A 14,269-nucleotide genomic window follows, 5' to 3' on the forward strand; every position below is an offset into this window, starting at 1 on the left:
GTCACATATCACATTACTCAGCGCAGTCTCCCATATACAGACTCAGGAGCACACAGATATACAGGTATCACATTACTCAGCTCAGTCTCCCATATACAGCCTCAGGAGCACACAGTTATACAGGTGTCACATATCACATTACTCAGCGCAGTCTCCCATATACAGACTCAGGAGCACACACATATACAAGTGTCACATATCACATTACTCAGCGCAGTCTCCCATATACAGACTCAGGAGCACACAGATATACAGGTGTCACATATCACATTACTCAGCGCAGTCTCCCATATACAGACTCAGGAGCACACAGATATACAGGTGTCACATATCACATTACTCAGCGCAGTCTCCCATATACAGACTCAGGAGCACACAGATATACAGGTGTCACATATCACATTAGTCAGCGCAGTCTCCCATATACAGACTCAGGAGCACACAGATATACAAGTGTCACATATCACATTACTCAGCTCAGTCGACCATATACAGACTCAGGAGCACACAGATATACAGGTGTCACATATCACATTACTCAGCACAGTCTCCCATATACAGACTCAGGAGCACACAGATATACAGGTGTCACATATCACATTACTCAGCGCAGTCTCCCATATACAGACTCAGGAGCACACAGATATACAGGTATCACATTACTCAGCGCAGTCTCCCATATACAGACTCAGGAGCACACAGATATACAGGTGTCACATATCACATTACTCAGCGCAGTCTCCCATATACAGACTCAGGAGCACACAGATATACAGGTGTCACATATCACATTACTCAGCGCAGTCTCCCATATACAGACTCAGGAGCACACAGATATACAGGTGTCACATATCACATTACTCAGCGCAGTCTCCCATATACAGACTCAGGAGCACACAGATATACAGGTGTCACATATCACATTACTCAGCGCAGTCTCCCATATACAGACTCAGGAGCACACAGATATACAGGTGTCACATATCACATTACTCAGCGCAGTCTCCCATATACAGACTCAGGAGCACACAGATATACAGGTGTCACATATCACATTACTCAGCGCAGTCTCCCATATACAGACTCAGGAGCACACAGATATACAGGTGTCACCTATCACATTACTCAGCGCAGTCTCCCATATACAGACTCAGGAGCACACAGATAAACAGGTGTCACATATTACATTACTCAGCGCAGTCTCCCATATACAGACTCAGGAGCACACAGATATACAGGTATCACATTACTCAGCTCAGTCTCCCATATACAGACTCAGGAGCACACAGATATACATGTGTCACATATCACATTACTCAGCGCAGTCTCCCATATACAGACTCAGGAGCACACAGATATACAGGTGTCACATATCACATTACTCAGCGCAGTCTCCCATATACAGACTCAGGAGCACACAGATATACAGGTGTCACATATCACATTACTCAGCGCAGTCTCCCATAGAGACTCAGGAGCACACAGTTATACAGGTGTCACATATCACATTACTCAGCGCAGTCTCCCATATACAGACTGAGGAGCACACACATATACAAGTGTCACATATCACATTACTCAGCGCAGTCTCCCATATACAGACTCAGAAGCACACAGATATACAGGTGTCACCTATCACATTACTCAGCGCAGTCTCCCATATACAGACTCAGGAGCACACAGATATACAGGTGTCACCTATCACATTACTCAGCGCAGTCTCCCATATACAGACTCAGGAGCACACAGATATACAGGTGTCACATATCACATTACTCAGCGCAGTCTCCCATATATATAGACTCAGGAGCACACAGATATACAGGTGTCACATATCACATTACTCAGCGCAGTCTCCCATATACAGACTCAGGAGCACACAGATATACAGGTGTCACATATCACATTACTCAGCGCAGTCTCCCATATACAGACTCAGGAGCACACAGATATACAGGTGTCACATATCACATTACTCAGCGCAGTCTCCCATGTACAGACTCAGGAGCACACAGATATACAGGTGTCACCTATAACATTACTCAGCGCAGTCTCCCATGTACAGACTAAGGAGCACACAGATATACAGGTGTCACATATCACATTACTCAGCGCAGTCTCCCATGTACAGACTCAGGAGCACACAGATATACAAGTGTTACATATCACATTACTCAGCGCAGTCTCCCATGTACAGACTCAGGAGCACACAGATATACAGGTGTCACCTATCACATTACTCAGCGCAGTCTCCTATGTACAGACTCAGGAGTACACAGATATACAGGTGTCACCTATCACATTACTCAGCGCAGTCTCCCATATACAGACTCAGGAGCACACAGATATACAGGTGTCACATATCACATTACTCAGCGCAGTCTCCCATATACAGACTCAGGAGCACACAGCTATACAGGTGACACATATCACATTACTCAGCACAGTCTCCATATACAGACTCAGGAGCACACAGATATACAGGTGTCACATATCACATTACTCAGTGCAGTCTCCCATATACAGACTCAGGAGCACACAGCTATACAGGTGTCACATATCACATTACTCAGCACAGTGTCCCATATACAGATTCAGGAGCACACAGATATACAGGTGTCACATATCACATTACTCAGCGCAGTCTCCCATATACAGACTAAGGAGCACACAGTTATACAGGTGTCACATATCACATTATTCAGCGCAGTCTCCCATATACAGACTCAGGAGCACACAGATATACAGGTGTCACATACATATACAGGTGTCACATATCACATTACTCAGCGCAGTCTCCCATATACAGACCCAGGAGCACACAGATATACAGGTGTCACATATCACATTACTCAGCGCAGTCTCCCATATACAGACCCAGGAGCACACAGTTATACAGGTGTCACATATCACATTACTCAGCGCAGTCTCCCATATACAGACTCAGGAGCACACAGATATACAGGTGTCACATATCACATTACTCAGCGCAGTCTCCCATATACAGACTCAGGAGCACACAGATATACAGGTGTCACATATCACATTACTCAGCGCAGTCTCCCATATACAGACTCAGGAGCACACAGATATACAGGTGACACATATCACATTACTCAGCACAGTCTCCATATACAGACTCAGGAGCACACAGATATACAGGTGTCACATATCACATTACTCAGTGCAGTCTCCCATATACAGACTCAGGAGCACACAGATATACAGGTGTCACATTACTCAGCGCAGTCTCCCATATACAGACTCAGGAGCACACAGATATACAGGTGTCACATATCACATTACTCAGCGCAGTCTCCCATACACAGACTCAGGAGCACACAGATATACAGGTGTCACATATCACATTACTCAGCGCAGTCTCCCATATACAGACTCAGGAGCACACAGATATACAGGTGTCACATATCACATTACTCAGCGCAGTCTCCCATATACAGACTCAGGAGCACACAGATATACAGGTGTCACATATCACATTACTCAGCGCAGTCTCCCATATACAGACTCAGGAGCACACAGATATACAGGTGTCACATATCACATTACTCAGCGCAGTCTCCCATATACAGACTCAGGAGCACACAGATATACAGGTGTCACATATCACATTACTCAGCGCAGTCTCCCATATACAGACTCAGGAGCACACAGATATACAGGTGTCACATATCACATTACTCAGCGCAGTCTCCCATATACAGACTCAGGAGCACACAGATATACAGGTATCACATTACTCAGCTCAGTCTCCCATATACAGACTCAGGAGCACACAGTTATACAGGTGTCACATATCACATTACTCAGCGCAGTCTCCCATATACAGACTCAGGAGCACACAGATATACAGGTGTCACATATCACATTACTCAGCGCAGTCTCCCATATACAGACTCAGGAGCACACAGATATACAGGTGTCACATATCACATTACTCAGCGCAGTCTCCCATATACAGACTCAGGAGCACACAGATATACAGGTGTCACATATCACATTACTCAGCGCAGTCTCCCATATACAGACTCAGGAGCACACAGTTATACAGGTGTCACATATCACATTACTCAGCGCAGTCTCCCATATACAGACTCAGGAGCACACAGATATACAGGTGTCACATAGATATACAGGTGTCTCATATCACATTACTCAGCGCAGTCTCCCATATACAGACCCAGGAGCACACAGATATACGGGTGTCACATATCACATTACTCAGCACAGTCTCCCATATACAGACTCAGGAGCACACAGATATACAGGTGTCACATATCACATTACTCAGCGCAGTCTCCCATATACAGACTCAGGAGCACACAGATATACAGGTGTCACATATCACATTACTCAGCGCAGTCTCCCATATACAGACTCAGGAGCACACAGATATACAGGTGTCACATATCACATTACTCAGCGCAGTCTCCCATATACAGACTCAGGAGCACACAGATATACAGGTGTCACATATCACTTTACTCAGCGCAGTCTCCCATATACAGACTCAGGACCACACAGATATACAAGTGTCACATATCACATTACTCAGCTCAGTCTCCCATATACAGACTCAGGAGCACACAGATATACAGGTGTCACATATCACATTACTCAGCGCAGTCTCCCATATACAGACTCAGGAGCACACAGATATACAGGTGTCACATATCACATTACTCAGCGCAGTCTCCCATATACAGACTCAGGAGCACACAGATATACAGGTGTCACATATCACATTACTCAGCACAGTCTCCCATATACAGACTCAGGAGCACACAGATATACAAGTGTCACATATCACATTACTCAGCTCAGTCCCCCATATACAGACTCAGGAGCACACAGATATACAGGTGTCACATATCACATTACTCAGCACAGTCTCCCATATACAGACTCAGGAGCACACAGATAAACAGGTGTCACATATTACATTACTCAGCGCAGTCTCCCATATACAGACTCAGGAGCACACAGATATACAGGTATCACATTACTCAGCTCAGTCTCCCATATACAGACTCAGGAGCACACAGATATACAGGTGTCACATATCACATTACTCAGCGCAGTCTCCCATATACAGACTCAGGAGCACACAGATATACAGGTGTCACATATCACATTACTCAGCGCAGTCTCCCATATACAGACTCAGGAGCACACAGATATACAGGTGTCACATATCACATTACTCAGCGCAGTCTCCCATAGAGACTCAGGAGCACACAGTTATACAGGTGTCACATATCACATTACTCAGCGCAGTCTCCCATATACAGACTGAGGAGCACACACATATACAAGTGTCACATATCACATTACTCAGCGCAGTCTCCCATATACAGACTCAGGAGCACACAGATATACAGGTGTCACCTATCACATTACTCAGCGCAGTCTCCCATATACAGACTCAGGAGCACACAGATATACAGGTGTCACCTATCACATTACTCAGCGCAGTCTCCCATATACAGACTCAGGAGCACACAGATATACAGGTGTCACATATCACATTACTCAGCGCAGTCTCCCATATATATAGACTCAGGAGCACACAGATATACAGGTGTCACATATCACATTACTCAGCGCAGTCTCCCATATACAGACTCAGGAGCACACAGATATACAGGTGTCACATATCACATTACTCAGCGCAGTCTCCCATATACAGACTCAGGAGCACACAGATATACAGGTGTCACATATCACATTACTCAGCGCAGTCTCCCATGTACAGACTCAGGAGCACACAGATATACAGGTGTCACCTATAACATTACTCAGCGCAGTCTCCCATGTACAGACTAAGGAGCACACAGATATACAGGTGTCACATATCACATTACTCAGCACAGTCTCCCATGTACAGACTCAGGAGCACACAGATATACAGGTGTTACATATCACATTACTCAGCGCAGTCTCCCATGTACAGACTCAGGAGCACACAGATATACAGGTGTCACCTATCACATTACTCAGCGCAGTCTCCTATGTACAGACTCAGGAGTACACAGATATACAGGTGTCACCTATCACATTACTCAGCGCAGTCTCCCATATACAGACTCAGGAGCACACAGCTATACAGGTGTCACATATCACATTACTCAGCACAGTGTCCCATATACAGATTCAGGAGCACACAGATATACAGGTGTCACATATCACATTACTCAGCGCAGTCTCCCATATACAGACTAAGGAGCACACAGTTATACAGGTGTCACATATCACATTACTCAGCGCAGTCTCCCATATACAGACTCAGGAGCACACAGATATACAGGTGTCACATACATATACAGGTGTCACATATCACATTACTCAGCGCAGTCTCCCATATACAGACCCAGGAGCACACAGATATACAGGTGTCACATATCACATTACTCAGCGCAGTCTCCCATATACAGACCCAGGAGCACACAGATATACAGGTGTCACATATCACATTACTCAGCGCAGTCTCCCATATACAGACTCAGGAGCACACAGATATACAGGTGTCACATATCACATTACTCAGCGCAGTCTCCTATATACAGACTCAGGAGCACACAGATATACAGGTGTCACATATCACATTACTCAGCGCAGTCTCCCATATACAGACTCAGGAGCACACAGATATACAGGTGTCACATATCACATTACTCAGCGCAGTCTCCCATATACAGAATCAGGAGCACACAGATATACAGGTGACACATATCACATTACTCAGCACAGTCTCCATATACAGACTCAGGAGCACACAGATATACAGGTGTCACATATCACATTACTCAGTGCAGTCTCCCATATACAGACTCAGGAGCACACAGATATACAGGTGTCACATTACTCAGCGCAGTCTCCCATATACAGACTCAGGAGCACACAGATATACAGGTGTCACATATCACATTACTCAGCGCAGTCTCCCATACACAGACTCAGGAGCACACAGATATACAGGTGTCACATATCACATTACTCAGCGCAGTCTCCCATACACAGACTCAGGAGCACACAGATATACAGGTGTCACATATCACATTACTCAGCGCAGTCTCCCATATACAGACTCAGGAGCACACAGATATACAGGTGTCACATATCACTTTACTCAGCGCAGTCTCCCATATACAGACTCAGGAGCACACAGATATACAGGTGTCACATATCACATTACTCAGCGCAGTCTCCCATATACAGACTCAGGAGCACACAGATATACAGGTGTCACATATCACATTACTCAGCGCAGTCTCCCATATACAGACTCAGGAGCACACAGATATACAGGTGTCACATATCACATTACTCAGCGCAGTCTCCCATGTACAGACTCAGGAGTACACAGATATACAGGTGTCACCTATCACATTACTCAGCGCAGTCTCCCATATACAGACTCAGGAGCACACAGATATACAGGTGTCACCTATCACATTACTCAGCGCAGTCTCCCATTTACAGACTCAGGAGCACACAGCTATACAGGTGTCACATATCACATTACTCAGCGCAGTCTCCTAGATACAGACTCAGGAGCACACAGATATACAGGTGTCACATATCACATTACTCAGCACAGTGTCCCATATACAGACTCAGGAGCACACAGATATACAGGTGTCACATATCACATTACTCAGCGCAGTCTCCCATATACAGACTCAGGAGCACACAGTTATACAGGTGTCACATATCACATTACTCAGCGCAGTCTCCCATATACAGACTCAGGAGCACACAGATATACAGGTGTCACATAGATATACAGGTGTCTCATATCACATTACTCAGCGCAGTCTCCCATATACAGACTCAGGAGCACACAGTTATACAGGTGTCACATATCACATTACTCAGCGCAGTCTCCCATATACAGACTCAGGAGCACACACATATACAAGTGTCACATATCACATTACTCAGCGCAGTCTCCCATATACAGACTCAGGAGCACCCAGATATACAGGTGTCACATATCACATTACTCAGCGCAGTCTCCCATATACAGACTCAGGAGCACACAGATATACAGATGTCTCATATCACATTACTCAGCGCAGTCTCCCATATACAGACTCAGGAGCACACAGATATACAGGTGTCACCTATCACATTACTCAGCGCAGTCTCCCATGTACAGAATCAGGAGCACACAGATATACAGGTGTCACCTATCACATTACTCAGCGCAGTCTCCCATGTACAGACTCAGGAGCACACAGATATACAGGTGTCACCTATCACATTACTCAGCGCAGTCTCCCATGTACAGACTCAGGAGTACACAGATATACAGGTGTCACCTATCACATTACTCAGCGCAGTCTCCCATATACAGACTCAGGAGCACACAGATATACAGGTGTCACCTATCACATTACTCAGCACAGTCTCCCATATACAGACTCAGGAGCACACAGCTATACAGGTGTCACCTATCACATTACTCAGCGCAGTCTCCCATATACAGACTCAGGAGCACACAGATATACAGGTGTCACATATCACATTACTCAGCGCAGTCTCCCATATACAGACTCAGGAGCACACAGCTATACAGGTGTCACATATCACATTACTCAGCACAGTGTCCCATATACAGACTCAGGAGCACACAGATATACAGGTGTCACATATCACATTACTCAGCGCAGTCTCCCATATACAGACTAAGGAGCACACAGATATACAGGTGTCACATATCACATTACTCAGCACAGTGTCCCATATACAGACTCAGGAGCACACAGATATACAGGTGTCACATATCACATTACTCAGCGCAGTCTCCCATATACAGACTTAGGAGCACACAGTTATACAGGTGTCACATATCACATTACTCAGCGCAGTCTCCCATATACAGACTCAGGAGCACACAGATATACAGGTGTCACATAGATATACAGGTGTCTCATATCACATTACTCAGCGCAGTCTCCCATATACAGACTCAGGAGCACACAGTTATACAGGTGTCACATATCACATTACTCAGCGCAGTCTCCCATATACAGACTCAGGAGCACACACATATACAAGTGTCACATATCACATTACTCAGCGCAGTCTCCCATATACAGACTCAGGAGCACCCAGATATACAGGTGTCACATATCACATTACTCAGCGCAGTCTCCCATATACAGACTCAGGAGCACACAGATATACAGGTGTCTCATATCACATTACTCAGCGCAGTCTCCCATATACAGACTCAGGAGCACACAGATATACAGGTGTCACCTATCACATTACTCAGCGCAGTCTCCCATGTACAGAATCAGGAGCACACAGATATACAGGTGTCACCTATCACATTACTCAGCGCAGTCTCCCATGTACAGACTCAGGAGCACACAGATATACAGGTGTCACCTATCACATTACTCAGCGCAGTCTCCCATGTACAGACTCAGGAGTACACAGATATACAGGTGTCACCTATCACATTACTCAGCGCAGTCTCCCATATACAGACTCAGGAGCACACAGATATACAGGTGTCACCTATCACATTACTCAGCACAGTCTCCCATATACAGACTCAGGAGCACACAGCTATACAGGTGTCACCTATCACATTACTCAGCGCAGTCTCCCATATACAGACTCAGGAGCACACAGATATACAGGTGTCACATATCACATTACTCAGCGCAGTCTCCCATATACAGACTCAGGAGCACACAGCTATACAGGTGTCACATATCACATTACTCAGCACAGTGTCCCATATACAGACTCAGGAGCACACAGATATACAGGTGTCACATATCACATTACTCAGCGCAGTCTCCCATATACAGACTAAGGAGCACACAGTTATACAGGTGTCACATATCACATTACTCAGCGCAGTCTCCCATATACAGACTCAGGAGCACACAGATATACAGGTGTCACATACATATACAGGTGTCACATATCACATTACTCAGCGCAGTCTCCCATATACAGACCCAGGAGCACACAGATATACAGGTGTCACATATCACATTACTCAGCGCAGTCTCCCATATACAGACCCAGGAGCACACAGATATACAGGTGTCACATATCACATTACTCAGCGCAGTCTCCCATATACAGACTCAGGAGCACACAGATATACAGGTGTCACATATCACATTACTCAGCGCAGTCTCCCATATACAGACTCAGGAGCACACAGTTATACAGGTGTCACATATCACATTACTCAGCGCAGTCTCCCATATACAGACTCAGGAGCACACAGATATACAGGTGTCACATAGATATACAGGTGTCTCATATCACATTACTCAGCGCAGTCTCCCATATACAGACCCAGGAGCACACAGATATACGGGTGTCACATATCACATTACTCAGCGCAGTCTCCCATATACAGACTCAGGAGCACACAGATATACAGGTGTCACATATCACATTACTCAGCGCAGTCTCCCATATACAAACTCAGGAGCACACAGATATACAGGTGTCACATATCACATTACTCAGCGCAGTCTCCCATATACAGACTCAGGAGCACACAGATATACAGGTGTCACATATCACATTACTCAGCGCAGTCTCCCATATACAGACTCAGGAGCACACAGATATACAGGTGTCACATATCACTTTACTCAGCGCAGTCTCCCATATACAGACTCAGGACCACACAGATATACAAGTGTCACATATCACATTACTCAGCTCAGTCTCCCATATACAGACTCAGGAGCACACAGATATACAGGTGTCACATATCACATTACTCAGCGCAGTCTCCCATATACAGACTCAGGAGCACACAGATATACAGGTGTCACATATCACATTACTCAGCGCAGTCTCCCATATACAGACTCAGGAGCACACAGATATACAGGTGTCACATATCACATTACTCAGCACAGTCTCCCATATACAGACTCAGGAGCACACAGATATACAAGTGTCACATATCACATTACTCAGCTCAGTCCCCCATATACAGACTCAGGAGCACACAGATATACAGGTGTCACATATCACATTACTCAGCACAGTCTCCCATATACATACTCAGGAGCACACAGATAAACAGGTGTCACATATTACATTACTCAGCGCAGTCTCCCATATACAGACTCAGGAGCACAGAGATATACAGGTATCACATTACTCAGCTCAGTCTCCCATATACAGACTCAGGAGCACACAGATATACAGGTGTCACATATCACATTACTCAGCGCAGTCTCCCATATACAGACTCAGGAGCACACAGATATACAGGTGTCACATATCACATTACTCAGCGCAGTCTCCCATATACAGACTCAGGAGCACACAGATATACAGGTGTCACATATCACATTACTCAGCGCAGTCTCCCATAGAGACTCAGGAGCACACAGTTATACAGGTGTCACATATCACATTACTCAGCGCAGTCTCCCATATACAGACTGAGGAGCACACACATATACAAGTGTCACATATCACATTACTCAGCGCAGTCTCCCATATACAGACTCAGGAGCACACAGATATACAGGTGTCACCTATCACATTACTCAGCGCAGTCTCCCATATACAGACTCAGGAGCACACAGATATACAGGTGTCACCTATCACATTACTCAGCGCAGTCTCCCATATACAGACTCAGGAGCACACAGATATACAGGTGTCACATATCACATTACTCAGCGCAGTCTCCCATATATATAGACTCAGGAGCACACAGATATACAGGTGTCACATATCACATTACTCAGCGCAGTCTCCCATATACAGACTCAGGAGCACACAGATATACAGGTGTCACATATCACATTACTCAGCGCAGTCTCCCATATACAGACTCAGGAGCACACAGATATACAGGTGTCACATATCACATTACTCAGCGCAGTCTCCCATGTACAGACTCAGGAGCACACAGATATACAGGTGTCACCTATAACATTACTCAGCGCAGTCTCCCATGTACAGACTAAGGAGCACACAGATATACAGGTGTCACATATCACATTACTCAGCGCAGTCTCCCATGTACAGACTCAGGAGCACACAGATATACAGGTGTTACATATCACATTACTCAGCGCAGTCTCCCATGTACAGACTCAGGAGCACACAGATATACAGGTGTCACCTATCACATTACTCAGCGCAGTCTCCTATGTACAGACTCAGGAGTACACAGATATACAGGTGTCACCTATCACATTACTCAGCGCAGTCTCCCATATACAGACTCAGGAGCACACAGATATACAGGTGTCACATATCACATTACTCAGCGCAGTCTCCCATATACAGACTCAGGAGCACACAGCTATACAGGTGTCACATATCACATTACTCAGCACAGTGTCCCATATACAGATTCAGGAGCACACAGATATACAGGTGTCACATATCACATTACTCAGCGCAGTCTCCCATATACAGACTAAGGAGCACACAGTTATACAGGTGTCACATATCACATTACTCAGCGCAGTCTCCCATATACAGACTCAGGAGCACACAGATATACAGGTGTCACATACATATACAGGTGTCACATATCACATTACTCAGCGCAGTCTCCCATATACAGACCCAGGAGCACACAGATATACAGGTGTCACATATCACATTACTCAGCGCAGTCTCCCATATACAGACCCAGGAGCACACAGATATACAGGTGTCACATATCACATTACTCAGCGCAGTCTCCCATATACAGACTCAGGAGCACACAGATATACAGGTGTCACATATCACATTACTCAGCGCAGTCTCCCATATACAGACTCAGGAGCACACAGATATACAGGTGTCACATATCACATTACTCAGCGCAGTCTCCCATATACAGACTCAGGAGCACACAGATATACAGGTGTCACATATCACATTACTCAGCGCAGTCTCCCATATACAGAATCAGGAGCACACAGATATACAGGTGACACATATCACATTACTCAGCACAGTCTCCATATACAGACTCAGGAGCACACAGATATACAGGTGTCACATATCACATTACTCAGTGCAGTCTCCCATATACAGACTCAGGAGCACACAGATATACAGGTGTCACATTACTCAGCGCAGTCTCCCATATACAGACTCAGGAGCACACAGATATACAGGTGTCACATATCACATTACTCAGCGCAGTCTCCCATACACAGACTCAGGAGCACACAGATATACAGGTGTCACATATCACATTACTCAGCGCAGTCTCCCATACACAGACTCAGGAGCACACAGATATACAGGTGTCACATATCACATTACTCAGCGCAGTCTCCCATATACAGACTCAGGAGCACACAGATATACAGGTGTCACATATCACTTTACTCAGCGCAGTCTCCCATATACAGACTCAGGAGCACACAGATATACAGGTGTCACATATCACATTACTCAGCGCAGTCTCCCATATACAGACTCAGGAGCACACAGATATACAGGTGTCACATATCACATTACTCAGCGCAGTCTCCCATATACAGACTCAGGAGCACACAGATATACAGGTGTCACATATCACATTACTCAGCGCAGTCTCCCATGTACAGACTCAGGAGCACACAGATATACAGGTGTCACCTATCACATTACTCAGCGCAGTCTCCCATGTACAGACTCAGGAGTACACAGATATACAGGTGTCACCTATCACATTACTCAGCGCAGTCTCCCATATACAGACTCAGGAGCACACAGATATACAGGTGTCACCTATCACATTACTCAGCACAGTCTCCCATATACAGACTCAGGAGCACACAGCTATACAGGTGTCACATATCACATTACTCAGCGCAGTCTCCCATATACAGACTCAGGAGCACACAGATATACAGGTGTCACATATCACATTACTCAGCGCAGTCTCCCATATACAGACTCAGGAGCACACAGCTATACAGGTGTCACATATCACATTACTCAGCACAGTGTCCCATATACAGACTCAGGAGCACACAGATATACAGGTGTCACATATCACATTACTCAGCGCAGTCTCCCATATACAGACTAAGGAGCACACAGTTATACAGGTGTCACATATCACATTACTCAGCGCAGTCTCCCATATACAGACTCAGGAGCACACAGATATACAGGTGTCACATACATATACAGGTGTCACATATCACATTACTCAGCGCAGTCTCCCATATACAGACCCAGGAGCACACAGATATACAGGTGTCACATATCACATTACTCAGCGCAGTCTCCCATATACAGA

The sequence above is a fragment of the Taudactylus pleione genome, unplaced genomic scaffold (assembly GCF_031769625.1).
Source record: "Taudactylus pleione unplaced genomic scaffold, aTauple2 ptg001329l, whole genome shotgun sequence".
In the NCBI taxonomy this organism is placed as follows: domain Eukaryota; kingdom Metazoa; phylum Chordata; class Amphibia; order Anura; family Myobatrachidae; genus Taudactylus; species Taudactylus pleione.